The sequence below is a fragment of the Uloborus diversus genome, chromosome 2 (assembly GCF_026930045.1).
Source record: "Uloborus diversus isolate 005 chromosome 2, Udiv.v.3.1, whole genome shotgun sequence".
In the NCBI taxonomy this organism is placed as follows: Eukaryota; Metazoa; Arthropoda; class Arachnida; order Araneae; family Uloboridae; genus Uloborus; species Uloborus diversus.
This window is the reverse complement of record NC_072732.1, coordinates 209916749-209939173: the sequence shown is the minus strand read 5'-3', so window position 1 is coordinate 209939173 and position 22425 is coordinate 209916749. Positions and strand designations below refer to the sequence as shown.

Here is a 22425-nt window from a genome sequence, read left to right as displayed (position 1 = left end):
TAATTATAAAACTCATATTTTGGAGCAATAAAACCATTTTTGATATAGATTTGTTTTGTCGAAAACGAAAGCATTCCTTCGAGAGCATTCATTTATCATTTAAAAATACTAAAAAAACTAGGTAACACTCTCAGCTCCTGTTGTCATAAAATATGATACAATAAGTAAAGCAAATATTAAATTAGTTTTACTTAAAAATAATCTGCAGCTCACATGCATTCTTGCATAAACAGAGGCAGATGTTTGAATTTGAAAAAAAGGGGGGGGGGGAGAATAAAAATGCAGAACTATATATAAAATAAATTTCTTGTTAAATATGGGAAATAAAATTTATAATAAAATAATTAAACTAAATAAATAACGAAATAGGTAAACAGTAAACTAAAGAGTGTATTATGTTATGTATTTTTAGCATTCAACATAAATTTTTGTTTCAGGCATGTCATTTGGTGGTCATTTGGGTCAATTTCAGCCCCTCCCTGGTTTTTGAAAATTAATACATAACTATACAAGTTTGTGAGGTTTTTGTTGTTTTCAGATAAAATTTGCATTCAATATACATCCTTGGCTGACCACCCCCGGGAGAAAAATCAAAATTACGGGCCAGTTTTAAGCAATAAAAACGAATATTGTTGTTTGATGATATTTTATCTCCTTCTTGCTCCAAAATTTTTGTAACGGAAAAAAAAAACAAGAAAAAATACATTCGTGGTAACCATAACATTTGTATCAAAGACAAAGATCAGTTACTAATGTTTCTCTGTGCATAAAAGGGAAGGCACGTAGTTTCTCTCAGCACTCACCATACAACAAAAATATTTATTCGGAAATTGCTCACGAAATTGAGAGTAAGGGGGAAGCACCTGGCATCAAATTCCTGCATATATCTCTTTCTCCCCTCCCTTTGATCAGGCGCCCTGAGCACAATAACTTGCAGTAGATACGCCGCATCGGCATAATTGCCGCACTCCAAAAAGCGTAAGAGTCTGTCAAAAAAAATTTTAAATGTACAGAAATGCCGCATTGCCATAAACGCAGCATATAAAAATGATGAGCAACTTCTCGATATTGATGATGTATCAGAGTAGAAAATACCCATTGAAAAAAAAAAAGTACATACTGGCTAGTGGCTCAGTCCCCTAAATATTAAAAATGTGAAGAAAGAAAAACAGAAACAGAATCTTGCAATTAAATTGATTTCCGATTTTTGGAGAAAAATCGGAAACGTTTTGCTCATGTAGGTTTTGCCGTGTTTTTTTTTTTTTTTTTGCAAACACACTCTTTGCAAGGAAAGAAAATGAAATTTTATAAATTTTATAATCATATTTACGATTTAGACTGAACAATAATCATATTTATGTATAAAAAAAGTTACTTTCCGCGGTTATTTTTGAAGTGATCCGTTTTTGCGAATTTCTGGTATCTGTCCCTTTTATTTTGTACTAACATCAATAAAATATGTAGTGTACAGGTTTTTCATTTTTTGCTTCCTTACGTTCCTTTTAAGGTTTTAAATTGCCTTTCTATTTGAATAGGCGAATAGGAAATTCGGCTTTTTCCGTATTTTTGAACAGTGGGCCGTTTACTTTATTTAAAGCTTCTAATTGACGAGTAAATAATATATAATTGCATCAGAATGTGCCAGTATCTATTTCTTTATTGTTTCGTTAAAACAGTAGGACGGAAGTCAGGGCGATAAAAAGAAAAGTCGATCATAAATGTCGCAACAGCAAAAAAGTCACGAAAATTTAACTTTTAAACAAGCAAACGCCGCGGCGTTCCTTCCAGAAATTACTGTAGTCACTCAATGAAAAGCCCGGGATCCGCTTGTTTCATTTGCTTTTCAAAATTAAAAAATGCAGAAAATTATTTGTGCGGCATTGTAAAAATAAGAATCAATGCACAATTAGAAGTGCTATACTAAAGAAAAAAAAAAGTAGGAAAAAAAGGAAAAAGTAGGAAAATAAGGAGAGAGCTCTAAAAAGTAGGAAAAAGTAGGAAAAATAGGAACTCTTCGGGGTCTGCATCTGTGTATGCGTGCATGCAGTATGTATAAGTAGAGAAGTATAAGAGAAGTAGTTTGGTCGGGGTAAACAAGGCTCAAATCGATTTGAAACATGAGATATATGAAAACCCAGCAATAATAATTTAATATTTCGAAATAAAGAACTTTGTGTCACAAAGTAATAGACTTTGAGTCTTCACCTAACACAGCAACAGAAACTTTAAAGAAGAATCATTTCAATCAGAGCAAACAGAAACCATTGAAATGAAACATAACAAAGTTGTTACTAAGGATTCCATGCAATTATGTGACAGTCAGAGAAAATACTTTTTATTCCGTTCTTAGGCCGGCTGTAACTACACCTCCGCCTGACAGAAACCTGTAAAGGCCAAAGAACGATCGATATGCATTCAGATTCTACCGTGTTAGGGACAACGAATGACGATGAATTAATTATGATAGCTGGACAACTTCCAAAAAAGAACTGGGTTTTCTAGAACTGTTGTGTCACCAGATAAAAGGCAAAAAAAGGGGGATAATCTACATCAAACATTTGGCTCTTTCTAAGCCACTGTTTCATGCCCGCCTTCTTTAGACACGCAATCTTTTCTCCTTCGCTTCGGCTTAGCTTTGTGAGAGAAAGTTTCTTGTGGACAGATGAAATCTTTTGGTAACAAAGATATGACAGTTTTTTTTTTTTTTGTGATTGATTTTTCCCCACTGGGCGAAAAGTATGTCGGAAATGTACCGGAGAGCAAAGAATTAGGAAAAGTTTTATGGGTTTGACGGAGAAACTTGGGGGAGAAAAAGAGAAAAGTGTTATGAAAATTCCTTCTTTATTTAACATTGACAGCACCAAAAAAAAAAAAAAAAAAAAAAAAAAAATGAGATTGATTCTTTTTTAAATTTATGTTGACCATTTGCTAGAAAGAATGGGCATATTCCAAAAAGATCTTGGAACCTTGGAAGTTGCCAATAAGCACTCATTGTAGCTTCATACGATTGCTCTTTTTGATATAAATAAATAATTATTTAAAAAAGAAAACGAAATGTAACGGAGAGCATAGAACTCAATGAAGTTAGGTAGATTTAACTAAGTTAACTAAGATACTATCACTTAAAAAACGACATCGAATACTATTTTTTTTTATCTGTAACATGATAAAAACATTTTTAGAGTGGTCTCACATAGTTTTAATGATTATAGCCATTTGACAAAATAAATAAATAAATAAATAAATAAATAAAATAAATAAATAAAAAATTTAAAAAAAAGTCTCCGAATACCGAGTTATTTTTATGTAGTTGTTTCTAATAGTTTCTCATTATATAGATAGTACGCTGTAAATGTGACGTATAAAATATAATTACTAAAATTTGAAATACAGAAAAAATATTTATCAAAACCATTTCAAAATCTAAATATATTATAGATTTAAAAGCAGGGCGATATCCCAGAAATTTTTCTTGAATACAAATACTTGTACAATTCACCTTATACAAATAAACTCTTCAGGAATATAAAAGACCCAGAGTCCTTTTCAAAAAAAAAAAAAAAAACAGAGACTAATAACCGACATTACACCCATAAAAACTTAAGATAACCTAATACATTTAGATATATAATATTTACATATGAATGCACAAAGTTTTATTTACATCTCAAATATCTATGAATTGCAAAATAACGGAAGGAATACTTAAAAATAGAATTGTGTAGGATTGGAACATATAAAAGTAAAATATTCTATAAAAATATATAAATGTTTTTTTTTTTCATGCTAGAGAAAATAGTAGGAAAACTTAAACTCTTACCTACGACGAACAGTTCCAAGAATATATAAGATACCTATAAAGAAAAAAAATACATTTGAATAATTTGAACAACTAAATCTGAAAATAATTAGTATGAAATACTTAAATTGCAAGAGTAAATTATGATTGGTCACACTTAAGAAAAATTAACATAAGCATACAGAATCATAAATACTAATCCATGTAAAAACAAATTTTTTGTTTTTGCTCAATATGTTACAGAATAAATGAATAAATAAGTAATAATTAACTTTATTTCTGATAAATTACAGTTTTAGCAATAAGAACTTTAATTTGTTAGTAACGAATGTCGTAACGTTTTTGTGACACCCCGTGTATATATTGTGAAAGACCAAAATCCGATAAATTAGCCGGTGAATATCAACAGTCACAAACCAAAGACATAAGACCAAAAAATAATAATAATAATATTTCAAGTGAATCACCGGGAAAAATCGACGTTCTCCGGTTTTTCTTTTGCTTGGTAACATATACATACTTCAGAAAAATTTAATCAGATCAAAAATAACCTGTGCTATGAATAAAGACATCTTTTATTGCTCCTAGCGGAAATAAGTGATACAATTCTTTTTTTCTTTTACTTTTAAAACAAAATTCGGATTTGAAGTTGGTTAAAATAGAGCCTTTATAATGCATAAATAATCATTGTTTTTTCATCCTTTTTAAAAAAAAATTATAGTAATAATATTAATAAAATGAATTAATTTTATTATCAATTTTTTAAATAAATGTCCCCCCCCCTTGCAAATATTTGATTATTTATTCCTTTAAAAAGCAGAAAAGGATTTAATTTGATCAAGTATTTAATCATCGTAATATCACTTCATTGTCAAGAAACCGAATCAGACGTGCAATACACAAGTTTGTAGCGTGAGTGCGAAACCAGTTAGCAGCATAATTAATCTAGTTTACTTTAATTAAGTCATTCAAGGGAGTTCTGCAGATGTCAAAGGATGCGTCAATAGCAAGTGAACTTAACAATCTGCGGTGTTGAGCTACCCACTCAATACTGTAAGATTTATGTCTGGTAGAAGACGCGAATCTGTTTCATAAGCAGCTGTGAATGAAATGGTTTTTCCAATTAAAGTAAAGTATCGTGAAATTAATTTATTTTAACGAGCAACCGACATGTTCTTGAATGAATGAATGCAAGAATTACTGCGTTGTCTTAAAAAGCGTAAACGTATCGTGCAACAGAGTGAAACACCATATTATTAATCTCATTGTAGAAAATAATCGAGAACAGTAAATTCTCCCGATTATTCGCGGAATAGTGTGGCAGGGTAACTGCTAATAAGTGAATTTTGCGGAAAATCTACAAACCATGTTAAAAAAGGGCTAATGCATGCAACAGTTTTAAAAAATCAATCCACAGTTGCATACATTTAAACTGTATGTAAAAAAAATATATTTATTTATATATATATATATATAAAAGCTTAAGAAGGATTGCTCACCATCGCAACTGCATTAACGCGAGCAAATTGAGCAGAAGATCAGTTAAAGCATATCAGGTTGGGCTATACCAAAAAGGGTAGAGGGTTTCATTTGAACAAAACTGGTCTGGTCACTCGGTTCGTTCGTAATAGTGTAGATATGAAAACGAGTCAAAATGTAGATCTTAAGCAATAAGTAGTGTTGATGTAAAACCAGGTTTAAACTCGAATTGTAGAGTTTGTAGTGTAGATTTAAAAACCTCTGGTGTAAGAAGGTATAAATTAAAGGGAGGGGAAAGAAAGAAATAGGAGCGTCAAGAAATATATTTTTTTATTTGTAAGGAATAAATGGGTGTATTTTTCAAAATTAAGCACAATTATCGGCATTTTTTTAAAAAGTGTGAAACATCGCAGGTCATTCACCCAATGATACTCGAGCGTTCACTGTATTAAGGGATGAGACAGTATGGCTTAGGGAGAGATGGGTGAGACCAAGACTTGAGTTCCCCCCCCCCCCTAAGATCTTGGGTTCTCCATAAGAGCTTGTGATTTTGTTTAAAATTCTTGGGCTTGTGGTTTATTTATGAAATAGATAAAGGGGGAGGGGACAAAGCAATGAATTAATGGAAAACAAAGCAAAACATATATATTTCAGAGAGTAGAAAAAAATGGCTTTTAGTTTCAATATACAGTGAACTCTCCATTTTATACGGCCCAAGGGAACGGTTAAAACTTTAGAGTTATTGGTAGTTAGAGTTAAGGGAAGTTCCAACAACCTGCTCTAGAGTTTGGAACCCAATGAAAATAGAAAAAGGAACATTCGAGTTTGAAGGATTCAAGTTATATTGAGTTGTCTGTAAATATTTTGTATGTTTCTGTGTTTGTAAATATATATGCGTTTGCATAGAAGAATCAACAGTTTAACAATTACCTAAAATATTGTCAATTTGAATTTTTCAATCTAGCATAGAGACGCAGGTGATTAAGACTAGTGATGTTCCGGATATCCGTATCCGCGGATATCCGAGGGAAAATAAAGATCTGTATCCGTATCCGTTACTTTTTTGACGGATCTTAAACGGATCATTTCTATTCTAAAACTTTTTAAATATTTGAATAAAAGACTCTTAAATTCCGTTTAAATTAGGTTTTATTCCCTATTTAAATTTTAAGGTATCATTTCAGAAGCCAATTTGTATCCCCTCTCCCCTGTTGCAAAAAGGAAGGGGAAATAAGTTTTAAAAGTGTGTATCAGTGTGTCTTTTTGTGGCATCGTAGCTTCTAAACAGATAAATCGATTTTGATAGTTCATGTTTCGTTCAAAAGGTGACTTGATCGAAAGTGTTCTTAGATTGGCCTCGTTTTTGTAGAACTTTAATTTAAAATTATATTAATAAGAAACCGATTTAACGTTTTTCACAATTACGGTAGTAAAAATTTACCCGTACGTTAAAAATGTTGGCCCTAATTGAAAGAACGAAGTTTTCTGCCTTCTACGTTTGATATTTATTTGAAACTTCCAACTGATATACAGTAGGAGCTATAATCTTGTTAAGTAAATTTTAAATGCAATTCTAAGCCTTTATACGCGTGATTGGTAGCGATTTCATAGTCGGAAGATAAGGAGAAAAAGCTCAATGATTTAAAATTTTCACCTGCTGTCAGTTCATATTTGTTAACAAATGTGTAATCTGACCCGCGAAATTCATCTTAATATGAGGTCGGCTCTCTGGGACATGTTTTGGTTTTTTAATTTTTAATTTAATATTAGTTTTTTTATTGATTTGGGGTTTCTGTTATTCTCCATTTTTGTTTTTCTCGGCATCCTTCCAAAAAAGTGAGACTAAATTCTCTATTGTATTTACTGTTTGTAAAGTTGTTCCCGGCTCTGTATTTCGTCGGTCGGAGTAAGTTCGGTGGAATGGGTCACCGCTGCATTTATGCTGAAATAAAATGCGAAAAAATATTTCTAGCCTGTCCAGTAGCAGCTTTACACTCTTGTTCCTGTATCCTATATCTACCGAGCAAGCTAGAAATAATTTTTCACATTCCATCTAAGCATTAATGCAGCGCTGGCCCATTCCTTCCAATTCTCCCTCAATTTAAACGGAGATTTCTTTAAAGAATAAATCATAGTCGATTATATTTTTGTCGCAGTTGACATTTTTTTAAGAAACTGCCATTATTCTGACGGGAATACCATCCGTAACAAATTTTGCACTTGGATAGTTGAATTGGGTTTAAAAAAAAAAGAGATCCGTATCCGCGGATCTTGACACCAATGATCCGGATCCGTATCTGCGGATCTACTTTTTTAACGATCCGGCACATCACTAATTCAGACTCTTAAGTTGGCCATGAGGATCGTTTAACGATTTATTTAATCGCCAAAAAAATAATAAATAACGATAAAAGCGTATTATGCTGGTGGGTTGGCAGCTTTCGCATGTAGAGCAGGTGGTATTCTTTCTTTTGCCCTTGTATTACTTAAAACACAGCCAAACATAGCTAGAAAAGTAACGTATTAGCTAACTTGTATTTATGAATGATTTAATGTAAAAAATTTATCTTTTGTCTTGATGTTTTTTTTCTATATACATATCAATTATTCATATTTAAAGATTACTCTGAGTGTTTCGGAATTTAATTTTTTAATATTCTGATTTGCGTGAAAATATTACTCAGTAATAAATTTAATAAACTCATGTCAAACAATTTTGTGACATCAAAGAAAAAATTTTTTTAATCTATTAACTTTTAGTATAGCATTTTGATAGTAATTGCGTTTTGGTGTGCAATGAACGTAAGGATGACAACGAACATAAAAATATAAAACGCAATAAAATTTGAAAAAAAAAAAAAAAAAAACCCGCAATTAAGCTACTTTAAATTGATTTTTGGAGTAGAGTGCAGCTTAGCTATTACTAGAGAGTCATGAACATATTTGTGAGAGCAAATAATAATCGACTGTTTACGTAGATTTTATTGAAATTATTACTTACTGATTTGAATAGTAAATTTGGTAGTTAAAAATGCATATTTTTAATAGAAACTTGTAGGAAAAATCGACAAAATAAATTTCTACAGAGTTTCAAAAAGTGGCTGTCTAGAAATGATGTCCCGCTTTGAGAAGGGAAACGGGGAGGGTACGTGAAATTGTGACAGTTTGTGAAAAAAGGGGGTACGAAAAAGCGTGACACTATGCATTTTTTTATCAGTTATGTCTTTGACAAATAACCGTAACAAGCGACGAGGGGGAGGGAAGGGGCAACAAAATATGACAATATACACTTTTATAAGGAAATGTTTATGAAAAATAGCGTGACATGTGACAAAGAGGGTGGCATGATGAAGTGTGACGTTTTGTGACAAAAAAAGGGGGGGGGCGTGAAAATTGAAAAAAAAAAAGTGTGACATTATTTATGGATACATATCCCCAAAGATGGTATTATAATTATTTTTTCACCAACATTTCGAAAAATCATTTTGATTTCCAGCGACTAGCTGCTGAATCCTGCTTCGAATCTAATGTAAAGAAATTCCTTCTTGGAGGAGCTTCTTGTTCCATAATCGACTGCGCTCCAAAAATAAATCTCTTTTAGGGGAGGAATCTTCGAGGACAATACCTCTGTCCCCTGTTGACCTGCCGAGACTGAGCATACCATCTGCTATTGAAGCGCAATAAGATTGAGTTACCATTCTCAGCTGACAGCAGTAGCTTGTTGACAGACTAATAAAGATTACTTGTTGGAATTTTCTTTGCAGTCGCGGCATTTTGTACGGTAACGCCAGATTATTTGATTTTGGGTTATTTATTGGTATAAATTTTTTGTCTTCAAAAGTTATATGAAGAAATATCACTTTTATCGACATTTTGTTTGACCTTGTACTTTCTTAAAATAAGTGTTTTTTCCCCGAATTTTATTCACAAAAATACGTCAATTTCTTAGCTTAAGATACGACGTAATTTAAGCAAGATAGAAATAATAAAATGGCAGATGAAATAATGCACTAATGAACGTTAAATATTAAAGTACACATTGCATTGCATCTCGAAGCCCCCCGTGTCTACCACGTTTGCAGTTTACCAATTTTAGATGCCCAAAATGACTCGGGCAAATGGGGCCACAGGGACAGTTAAACCCCGACTCGACCCCATAGGAAAAGACGCGCTTTTGCCGAGAGTCTGAAACCGAGAACATAGCTGTGTTTATGCCAGGTGTGATTACAAAGTTTTGTTATAATATTTACTTGCGTTTGCGCCAGAGGGATGTTTTACTTTAATAATGCAACATGTTACATGGAGGAGGTGCATAATTCAAATCACAAACAGATATTAAAGTACACAAAGGGGTGCAACTAGAAATATTTTGATGGTAATAATCTTGATATAATTTTCTTTTGTTTTTCTAAACATTTATTGACACTAAGGAATTTCTGTATTAAGTTTTTGTTTTTCAAATATTTTTCATTTTTTAAGTTTTGTGTTTAAGTACAAGGGTGCATTGCTTGGGGTCAAAGTCTTGGCCCTGTTTCTCTTATGGTTACGTTCCTGAAGTAATGGCACATGTAAGTGGGCAGGAAAACCAAACCTTATTTCAATAAGTTTGCTCAAAAAAGCGTTTAAACTGATCATGGTTTTAAAATTGGGACGAATTTGAATGATTTTTTTAGTGAAACAAACTCAAATAAGCCTTTAATTGGAGTTTCACTCATTAGTTTACCATTTTATCAGCGTTTGGTTGATATTCAATGAAAGATGACCATTTCACCTGCCTCCTCTGAAAAACAATTGCACAAACTTCAATCACAAAGACTCGCTAATGTAGCAACAGTAACATTGATTACTCATTGCACATTTTACTTGATATACATCTCGGAGTATCATCTACAAGAATGCCCCCTCAAAAGAGGTATTTAAAGTACCGTTCATCACTTCTTCCCCCGTATTCAGATCCACGATCTTCACTATTCCACGCTACAGACTTGACAAACGCACAGCGCGTAGCAATCTGGCGATGCAAATTACCAGCTGCTGCTGCAAATTAAATGCGAAGAAAAGAAGGCCGATCATCTATCCGGCATCGCTGCCAAGGTTGCAACCCATTTTAAGCTTCCTAGACATTGAAATCCGGCATTTCGGGGATCCTGATGACATGATTAACGCGGGCCGCGTAAATTATGCACAAGTCCATTTTCCGGGAACATCATGAAATAAGGGAGGAAATCTAGTCTCGGAGGGCTCTATCTTAATAACGCGGCCTGCGGTGAGTAATTAGGCCAACTGATGATGATAGCCACTAGAGACTAATGTTTGAAGTTCTTATTTTTGGTGTTTGTCCTCGTTTTTGAGCTGTGGGCTGTTTTTAATTTAAAAGTGGATGAAATGTATCTTTTTAATTTTAAGAAATGAATGGTGAGCTATTTAGTAAAGCGTTTCTTTTTAACGATGGCTTTGTTAACAAAAACAATTTATTGTGCGCTGTAATAAGTATGCACATTTAACGCAAATGAGCTCATGTTGAATGAGAAAGATTTACTGTAGCTAAGTGTTTTGTACGAAAAGTATAAAAAAGTACAATTTCTGTCGTATAATAAACGAAATAAATGAATTTTATTGCAGTTTTTCATATTTTTTAAAGCAAGGAATATTTTTAAAACAGCTTGAACGTAAAGCAATTTTACCGAGAAGAAATTTCTGTAGAAGGAAAGCTAATGCATAATATATATATATATATATATATATATATATATATATAAAGTATTTTTATATATTCTAATTTATTCATATATTTGTTATTTGCATTTCCTGTAATTGTTATTATTACAACTCATTACATTACTAACTAAGTGATATTTTAAAAACAATTTGTGAAAAAAACCCGCAGAAAATGAAAATTTGAATGGTATTGCGCTAAACCAATAATACTAGTAATAATCATAATAAAATAAAACATTTCGTTGAATGACGTTTTGTTTTCTGTTATGGATATAAAAAAATGTGTAGTGAAAATATGCTCTCAACTCTCATTTTTAAGGAAAGTAAATTAAATTGTTAAACAAGAGACTTTAATTCCAAGCTTAAGTTATGTTTAAGATTATAACGTTGAACGGATTTGAAGAATTTATATCATACGTGCCAAGAGAAAACTTATGATGTTGTTAACATACGAAACCCTCTATTTTTTTGCAAAAAAGTAACTAAAATACTATGATTGTATGAAAACATTTTTTGTTTTTAATGGATAGCTATCGAAGAATGGAGGGTAAGAAATGAACAGGGATATTTACTAAAACCAACTGGTATGACACAAATTGGTTGTTGGATTGGCAGTTTCCAAACTTCATTACTTTTTTTAATTTAGTTAATTTTAAATTGCATTTTTTGCGGAAAATACCCATAGTGAAAATTATACAATGCAAATTAAATTTATATTGACCCTTATAATGGTACTATTTAATTACAGTGATACAGTGTGTTAGTTAATGTTTGCATCACATTTTTATTTAGTAGTATGTTTGTAATTTATGTAATAAAATCCTTATTGTGACGATGTTTACGGATAGCTGCAACTATGTCGTTTTCACTTAAGTTACATCTGCTTTGAACAAGATTCTTACTACAATTTACACGTCAAAAATATAAATTAACGTTTTTCAAATAAATGATGAAGTCTCCAAATAGGTTCACTTTAATGTATTATTTTGAAAAAAGTAAAATTAAAAATTTTTTGTAAGAGGTGGAATTAAATAACTCGTTTTTCTTTAACTTAACTTGATGCAGTTAGAGCCTCCTAAAGGAGCGAGCCATGTGTTACTATTCTCTATTCAAGTTACTACCTGATTTGAAAGGCTTCTGCTATCAAAATGACGCCAACATTATCGAGAAAATAGAACCACTCGAGCGGTTAGTCAAAGTTGGTAAGCAGAAGTCGAAGTTGAAGTGTTTATGGTTGCTATTCGTTTGGCTGTTAAAAACAGGATTTGGTACTTTATTGCTATGGCCGTGGAAATTCCGCGTTTCAGTTTTGCATGAACAACAGCACTCATTTTCGTATTATACTATAAGTGTTAAAACATAAACCGTGCAATAACTTTCTATAAGAAATGCAACGTACTTTTATGTTTCAAAGATTTGCAACCAAAACTGGCAAGCTGTTTGGAATTTTCATTGTCGTTCAATATCCGTGTTCTAACGTTTTGATTTAAGCGAGGCGCATTAATTATTCAGCTCCATTTTCGGAGAAGAACATGAAATTAGCAGTTGTCAGGCGAATCTATTCTCAAGAGCGATCCTAATAATGCAGCGTAATCATGGTAATTAGGCCAGTGGGTTAATAAGCAGGAAATATCTACCAGTGCCTTATTTTCCAATCTTCTCGAGCAGTATTTCTAAAGTTTAGCTTTAGATGATATTAGGGATTAATTTTCTATAAAACATGTGTGGTTTTATATTATTTGCAAACATTCGTACCATTTGAGGCGCTTAGAAGTAATATAAGAAGACCTTTTAAAGTTTTTAATTGAAAGGCGTGCAAAATTTCAAACTGTAGCCTTTCATTGAAAATTTTTTCTTAACCGTGTTGAAAAGCAGCATCTTCAAGGGATATGATTATCATCTTTCACCTCAGATCAGATGACTCTACCCTTTTTTCAGGATATCTACAAATTTATAGTCTTGGTATCTGCATTCCTTTGCTTTTAGGTGTTTCAAAGAGTGAATCTACGTCTGATCTGTTAAAAACTGCAGAAGAAACAAAAGCTGGTGATGAGCTCTCACCTGAACAAATGAAAATAAACTTAACGATAGAAGAAGAAGGTTATCAACAACTTAAAGAACAACTTTAAAATATTCTGAACTCATGTCGTTCAGTTTTTCTTACTTTTTTTACAGCCTTTCAGAATTTTGAAAAAAGAGTGTTCTTGAAATGTCAGAGCACAGATGTCGTTGAAGAGAAATGATAACAGCCATGCTCTTCTAGGCGTTGGCTAAAGCTTCTTTTTCAAATTGACATTGATAATGAGACTATCGTTTTGAAAAGACTTAACCCAAACATAAGGAGTCCGTTCAGAAAAAAAAGGAGGAAGTTTGAAATCCTATCTTCAAATGTGTCTGAATCTTTTTCCGTGAATAGGTCAGTGGTCAAGGCCGTTGAAAAACATCCACGACTACGAGTGTCAACAGACTTTTTATTATTTTTTTTTTTTTTTGCATTAATAATGAGGTTGTCCACAAAGTGTTTGAAACATCTTACATTGGTTAGCAATGTTTTGTGAATGGGAATCAAGAATGATGAAAGGACATCGTTGACTGAAAAATTAGCTGCAGTTAGATAACTGAAATGAGATAACATAGGCGCCACGCAAAGAACAGCATCTGCTATTAAGTGAACTGTCTTTTTTTTTGCTTGGTGTCCGAACCAATTAAATCCAAATCTGACACAGCGATGGTTGTAATTACACATTTAAAACAAAATTCTTTATTATTATTATTGCTGACTTTCGTAGTTTATGAATTCGATAAAAATATTGTTTTTTACTATTAAAACAGCAGTCATAAGTTGAATTCAAAACGGTGTTTTAATTTTTGATGAAAGGGAGAAAAAAGAAATATTTTTAATTGTTAACTAAGTAACGTCAGAGAAAAAAAAACCAGCATTTCTTTTCCATTAAAATAATTTATGGTCAACACAAAATACCACTTTTTGGATCAATTTCCTTCAAAACACACATAAGATGATCATAGATTTGTGTAATGTAACATAACAAAATTTTTAAACAACGATTGTACTGATACATTTAACAGGAAGATTGAGATAACTGTAAGCTTTTAAAGTAATTAATAAAGATTTAAGAATGAAACTTTTTGACAACTAGTTTTCAGATTTTTTTTTCTCAAGGTAAAATTTTATTGAGCTCTAGCTAGCAAGAACAAAAGGATTAATATTATACAAAATTATCAATGTAATAGCAGTTCTGTTGCAAGCTATTTTGGCATGACGTTAAAAGGTTTCTGGCTTTTAGTCGACTAAATTTATTTAAAAAATGTAAATAAGGATTTAATTGTTGTCAAAAATGTTGAAGTTACACATTGAAACAATAAGTGTAGAACGCGAATGGAAGATGACAACTTTATCAGATAAGTTACCCAACTACTTAGAGTAAAACGATCTTGATATTAATTTGAAACCCTTAATAATGATTTTATAAGCATGAAATTGATGAAAATAATGAGTTAATAGATACGATAAGTATTTTGATTTCACATGATTGCATTGTCAATGCCCATCATCGAATAAATCAAAATTATTGTTTAAAAGTAAGAATTTTTAAAAGACAACTTTTCCCACTAATATTTGAAACCCTTTGAGCAGACTTTTAATGCCTACTTACTTCAACCTCTTGCAAAAATTAAAAGAATTTTGCAGTGGAATTTTTTCTAATGCATGTACTAACTTTGTATTTCTTTTGTATGATTTTATTTTGCTGTAAGATGCTTACTTATCTCTCTAAATGTATTTTGTTACTTAACGACAATGAAGTGGTGCTCGAAGTTTGGAATTTGAAGTGGAAGTTTTTTTTTTATGGAAAACACATTACGATATGGAAAAGGATCACTGGTTGTTTAACACAAGGACAAATAAGATAACATTTTCATGCTCAGCAACATATTACAGATTTTTTTTTTTAAATATCGTTTAGATTTTCATTATCCAACATATTTACATAACGCCTTTTTTTCTGTGATTCCTATATAAGAGTTATCATTAGGGGCTGTGCATTAATTACAAAAGGTGATTTTAGCCATTTTTGACCCCCTCCCCCCATATAAGGGTACGTAAATTTTTTCAAACCCCTCACCCCTATTCTTACGTAAGATTAAATTTTGTTTTTCAAAATAATAAAATGTTGCCAGAAAAGGATCCGTTACACTAAAGCTCCCACTTTAACGTTCATCAAAGATTTTCATTTTTCAAATATATTATATGACGCGATACTAATTAAAAATAAAACATGCTACTCATAGTGCGATTATTTTGTTATGTTTTACACAATTCAACCTTTGTAAAATAAGTAAAAAAACAGCTCATTCTAATGTGTTTTTTACCTTTCAGACGCAAAGGAAATACGATCCCTGCCAAACCACTTGACCGCGCGATTTCTGATATGAAATATCGACTTGGAAAATATTACGTAAGAATGGGTTTGACCCCCCCCCCCCAAGTAAAGGTATGTAGAAATTTTTTCTAACCCCCTCCCCCTCGGGACTCTTACGTAATTAATGAATGGTCCCTTACATGAACGTTTATTTACTAACTAGTGGTACCCGCACGGCTTTTCACATAATAGAAAAATTAAAAAGTCTTTTGGTTAGCCTGTATATTTACAAATAATGTGTGGTGAATTTTCTCGCCAATTGGCTTGTACCCATGTTACGGTTCCACGTTATGATAATTTTGTATCTCGCCAATTGGCCTGTGCCCATGTTACGGTTCCACGTTATGATAATTTCGTAATTTAATCGTCCATCTTAGATAATTTTGTTCTTAAAATAAAACCACATCGAATTTTCGAGAAATCGCTTCCAGGTGCACACCCCCATGCTACAAATTAACTTTGTGCCCAATTCCAAGAAAATCGGCGAACGGTCTAGGCGCTATGCGCGTCACAGAGATCCTGACAGACAGAGAGAGAGAGATCCGGACAGCGAGACTTTCAGCTTTATTACAAGTAACTAGTGGCACCCGCACGGCTTCGCCCGTAATAGAAAAATTAAAGGTCTTTTGGTTTGCCTGTATATTTACAAATAATGTATGGTGAATTTTCTCGCCAATTGACTTGTACCGACGTTACAGTTCCACGTTATGATAATTTCGTATCTCGCCAATTGGTTTGTGCCCATGTTACGGTTCCACGTTATGATAATTTCGTAATTTATGATAGTTTTTTTCTTAAAATTGGAATAAAAAAAGAACCAAATGGAATTTTCGAAAAATCGCTTCGAGGTGCACACCCCCATGCTACAAACTAACTTTGTGCCAAATTTCATGAAAATCGGCCAAACGTCTAGGCGCTATGCGCGTCACAGACATCCTACAGACATCCAGACATCCTCCGGACAGAAAGACTTTCAGCTTTATTATTAGTAAAGAAGATAAAGAGTCTTTCCCATTTTATTAAATTTCTGTGAAAAATGTGCTTAAAATTGGAATAGAAAAAGAACAAAATCGAATTTTCGAAAAATCGCTTCGAGGTGCACACCCCCATGCTACAAACTAACTTTGTGCCAAATTCCATGAAAATCGGCCGAACGGTCTAGACGCTATGCGCGTCACAGAGATCCTGACAGACAGAGAGAGATCCGGACAGCGAGACTTTCAGCTTTATTATTAGTAACTAGTGGCACCCGCACGGCTTCGCCCGTAATAGAAAAATTAAAGGTCTTTTGGTTTGCCTGTATATTTACAAATAATGTATGGTGAATTTTCTCGCCAATTGGCTTGTACCGACGTTACAGTTCCACGGTATGATAATTTCGTATCTCGCCAATTGGCTTGTGCCCATGTTACGGTTCCACGTTATGATAATTTCGTATTTTATGATAGTTTTTTTTCTTAAAATTGGAATAAAAAAAGAACCACATCAAATTTTCGAAAAATCGCTTCGAGGTGCACACCCCCATGCTACAAACTAACTTTGTACCAAATTTCATGAAAATCGGCCGAACGGTCTAGGCGCTATGCTCGTCACAGACATCCTACAGACATCCAGACATCCTCCAAACAGAGAGACTTTATCTTTATCTTCTTTACTAATAATAAAGCTGAGAGTCTTTCCCATTTTATTAAATTTCTGTGAAAAATAGGCTTAAAATCGGAATAGAAAAAGAACAAAATCGAATTTTCGAAAAATCGCTTCGAGGTGCACACCCCATACTACAAACTAAGTTTGTGCCAAATTTCATGAAAATCGGTCAAACGGTCTAGGCGCTATGCGCGTCACAGACATCCAGACATCCTCCGGACAGAGAGACTTTCAGCTTTATTATTAGTACAGAAGACTAGAATTGACAATATGGCAAAAATGCTAATAGATTTGTACAATGTAGTACAAGAACTGCTTCTACAATGATTGTGCGGAAACATTTTATATGAAGATTGAAATAGCGGTAACATAATTATTTAACAATCAAGTGCCCATGAAGGAATATTCAATCCAAAAATCCTCCCTCGCTATTTCCCTAGTGCATAAATTTCTTATAGAAAGTAACAAAATATTTCTTGATATTTTTGTACACAGAATCAACTCACAGTACACACACATTTTAAATAAAACAGTATAATTAATAATGTCCTGTGTTCAGAAAATATGGTAGGAATAACGGAAAGTGTAATCTAAAAACCCCTTTATGCTCCAAGAAATGTCAGAGTTCCTTTTGTTCGGTCTCATCTTTTTTTCTCTATCGGGTAAATTGCAGTGTAGTAAGAAAAAGGAATTCAAACAGTTGTTACAATCTCAGATTAAGTGTCGTACGAGTAGTTTTACAAGAAATCGAATCTGCGACACATTTCTCTCGAGATCTGCTACTAATTTAACGTCACGCACAAGTTGAGACGTCCATTTTTCAAGGTATCATTATTTCGTCTGTCTTTATCGTGAGAAACATATTTTGAGCACGCTTTCTGAGCTTTTTAGTTTTCACTGTACATTTAGTCAAATATTTAACATTTTAATTACCTTTTCGGACGAAAACGCAATTTATTGTAGTTAAACATCTGTCACTGTTGTGTGGGAAAGATTTTTTTTTCTTTTCATAATTTGTTAAAAAAATGCAAGTTTATTTTTCTTATAGAGCTTAATAGATAAAAACTCGTAAAACTTATTATGTCTTAAGCTTATTTTAAAGTAGAGAACGGGCCATCCGACGAAAAACGGTAATTTTGTCCCGCTCGTGACGCTTCATATATTTCATAAAAAATAATAATTTAAAAGGATGATGAACAAATTTTTGTTGCTTAAGAAATAAACGCATGTGCGACTTCTTAAGCAAAAACTTTCTTCAAAAATTATTTATTTTTTATGAAATATAGCAACTGTCACGTGCGGGACAAAATGACCAATTTCAATGGAACGGATAAATACATATTTTTTAATGGTTTAAGTAATTATTTCTAAACTAATGAGATATGTTTCATTTACGTTGAAACCATAACTTTCAAAATGTACAATTTGTTTCATCACTGCTGTATTACTAGAGCAAAAATATGAGCCTATTCATAAGCAAGTTACGAGAGGTTTACTTTGGATGTCCCGCACGTGATGCGTGTAAATAAATTTTATTTCAAATAACAAAATTGTTCAACAAAAATATAATTGTTTCAGCAGTAATTTTGTGTCAAATGTAAAAATAAGAAAATGCTTACTCCTGTTTCATTAAAATATTAAGCGATATGACGAAATGTTAACGAAATTTAAGCGTATTTTTGTCCCGCACGTGACGGTGGAATGTCCGAAAAGTACAATTATAAAATTTTAGAAAGCTAATTACACTACATAAATTTTAAGACTATTGTCGTTAAAACAAGAACCAAACAATTTATAACATAAATATATCTTAATTTTTAGGCCTCTTTTAAATGAGAGAAAATATAATTATAAAATTTTAGAAAGATAAAGCTTAAGACTATTGTTTAAAAAAGAAGAACCAAAAACATTTATAACTTAAATATAACTTGTTACGTTTAAGACATCTTTTAAAGTGGAGAAAATACAGTTATAAAGTTTTAGAAACATAATTATCATGGATAAATCTTAAGACTATTATTTGAAAAAGAACCAAACAATTTATAACATAAGCATAACCTGTTACGTTTTAGGCCTTTTTCAAAGTACAGAAAATACATTTAATACATTTTAGAAAGATAATTAGATAAATCGTAAGACGATTGTCTGAAAAAGAAGAACCGAACAACTCATAACACAAATATCTTATTTATAAAAATTCGCGGCATCTCTTCTATTTTCATATACAAATATTTTATTAAATCATACAACTGGAGTAGAAATCAATTATTAATAAAGAGAACAAAAAACGATATTATTACAATTTCTAAGCTTTTAAATCAGTATAGGTTGAGGTAACATAAATACATAATGCGTCATGTATTAAAAATGCAGACAATAGTCTTTTTAAAAGAAGGTTCTACATAAGTTCTAACATTTAAAAACATATTTTTCAAACCTTGCTGCATTTCATGTTTTGTTAATTGGCAGAAGTGAGTTCCTTATAAACCTAATCACATTCTCAGAAAAAAAATAATATAATATAGCTTGTCAGTAAAGAATTATTTTATTGCTGATTTTTCGTAACTCATTATTGAAAATGAGTAGTACGAAATATGTAAGTTACAAATCATATTATAATTTTTGCGATGTCAAGAATTCCATTAACAAAATTAACATTAATCTTTACAAATCAATTCTCATGTCGTGCAACATTTCGTTACTGACACAACTACGAAAAATAAAAATAACTACAATTATAACCCATAACGTCATTTCTTGATATAGATTCTTTCATCGATATTCTTACACGCAGTATTCATCGAAATCGGAAACAGGGATGTTTCCGGATCACACAGCTTGTATGAAAATACTAATGAAAACTCTTGGAAAAGAATGAACTTACTACCGTTTGCGTGTTCAGATAGTTCTTTGACGTCTTAGGAACAGCGAAGAGATGTAATCAAACCATTTTATGTAACGAGTTTGGTTGCAATCCCGCCTCAATCATGTTCGAAACGTTTGTGTTAAGTTTAGATGTTCCGAAAACTAGTCAATCGATTAAGAATATATTTCAGAGGCTAGCTTTAACACTTTCTCATCGTCGATAATTATGTTCCTTTGTACGTTTCTAATATATTCGACTTGTTGGGTTATTGTTCTTTGTTTAAGAAAGACTTTTATTGGCATTTAAGTGCAGCAGTTTAAAATCATTATCAAAAAAGTGTAAGTATTGAAAATTAGTTAATTTTACGCAGAAAATAAGTGATTAACTTCGTCAATTCTTTTGACTGGCCTTTTTTTCTGTTGAGTTCAAAACATTCAAGAAAGAAAAAAGGAAAAAAGAAAAAAAATATGTCCAATATTTTTAACAAACTCCACAAAAAATTAAAATATATGTATTATTCAAATTTTGGCGCTTAGTTAGCATTATTAATACTTTAACTAAAAGCGTGGATACAAGTAAGAAACCAAAAACAAAAGAACAAAAGTTATAAACATAAATAACTCAAACTTGTTAGTAACAAATTTAGATTTTCGATAATCCGGCTTGCTTTTGGCCCCAGTTAGCTGGATTAACGAGATTGTACTATAATTTTTTCTGACAATATTATGCAAGACCTAACTTTACTTGTACTTATAAACAGACAAAAATGTGGTAGTACAAAGTTGACACACTTCACACTGCTCACAACATCGTACCACAGGAAAGGTGTATCCCCTACTGTTTGATATTTTAAACCGGAACCTTCCTCAAATTTGCGCATGTGTCAGATCGCTTCTGATTTTATCAAAATAGGGAGATATTGATAAGAGAGAACGAATGTGAGGGGATTTTTTTTTCGTTGGATTTGTTTATTAGAAGTGTTGGTTTGAGTTGAGGTATCTTCTTTTTTTTTAATTTATTCCTCTTCCTTATCGGTAAAGCAGAAATGCTACCATGGTGCATTATCTTCATCAAGCTCTCACCCCTTTTTAAAATAGATTCGTTCAACGGTGCTAGACGCGGCTTTCGAGATCAGACAGTACCTTAGTTAACTGGATTTTTTTCAGACATGATTATGCATCTGTGAAATGTGTGAGACAATTCTGAAATGTGTGTCAGACTGAGTAAAATTCCCATCCCATTATACCAAATAATACAAAAAAAAGTCTTTAAATTTTTTTAAAAAGAAGCATTAATGTGTGACCTCTTGACGGTTTGCATAAAAACTAAACGAAATGATTTTCCAATTAGTGAATGCCATTCAACAATTTTAAAAACATTTCTGTTTTTCAAATTTGTGAAACAAGCCAATACAAGTCGAATGCTTCCTTCATGTGCATTCCAAAAAAAAAAAATCTACTCTAAAAAATAATGACAACACGTTCAATATTTTTCTAACTGATATTTACAAATAAGAAATTGATATAAACTGCAACCATGTCACTTGTCAAAGAAAATTAGCGTCAGCTTTCCGACACCACAAACTTTGGTAATTAAAAAACGATTTTGTTCGAACCAAAAAATCAATAGTATCGATAAAATAATTAATGTAAAAAATCATCTTGAAGTGAAAGAGTGTCTTAAAACTAAATCTTGAAAAAAAAACCCCTCTATTTTTGAAAGAATGCTTGCGTCAAAAAACAGGGTTAAGACTTTAAAAATAGATCTCAAAACAAAGACGTTATAATAAATCTGTAATTAAGGTTTTCTTTTTTGGGTCCTTGAGGCAATGTGATGAATTCTTATTTTACTAACTAGAGTTTAAGGCAGAAGAAACAAGTACAGTCGGCCGACATCCATAAGGTAAGTAAAGGTGAAAATTTTGTTTTAAGTTTTAAAATTAAAGTAAAATAAATTTACAGCGTACCACAAAAATTTAGGATTTTTATTTATTTATTATTTTAAATATTTATAGAACTTAAAAAAAGGAACTTGAAAATAAAATAAATTTAGAGCATATCAAACAAAATTTAGGATTTTCATTGTTTTTTAAAAATATTTTTAGAACTTGAAAAAGAAATGAAGGTAATATTTGCACATTTCGATTACTGCGTCAATGTCACATTTAACATTGTAACTTTTAACAAAAATGTATAACAAAATTAATGTTTCTCCCGATAAAGTTAAACCGTAAAATATTTCAGCTCAAATAAAATAAGTTTATGTTTGTACACTTTGCAGATTTAACTCTACAAATTGTTTGAGTTAATCTTTGTCTGTTTCGATTACTGCATAAACTCTTTCAGCCCAATAAAATAATTAAGTCAGTGTTCGTCCATTTCGATTACTGCACGAAGTATTCCAGCTCCAATTACATAAAATAATTCAGTGACTGTTTCCTAATGTTAACTACTATATAAAATACTAGCTGCATTGCG

At 31.9% G+C, this 22425-nt stretch overlaps 1 long non-coding RNA gene across 1 annotated transcript in view; it reads right to left on the bottom strand.

Annotated features, from left to right (window-relative positions):
• LOC129216261 (uncharacterized) overlaps positions 1–22425 on the bottom strand; it is a 452551-nt gene that overhangs the window by 324189 nt on the left and 105937 nt on the right. Inside the window, exon 2 of the long non-coding RNA XR_008580178.1 lies at positions 3821–3854. This is a non-coding gene — a long non-coding RNA (uncharacterized LOC129216261). The remainder of the gene's footprint in view (positions 1–3820; positions 3855–22425) is intronic.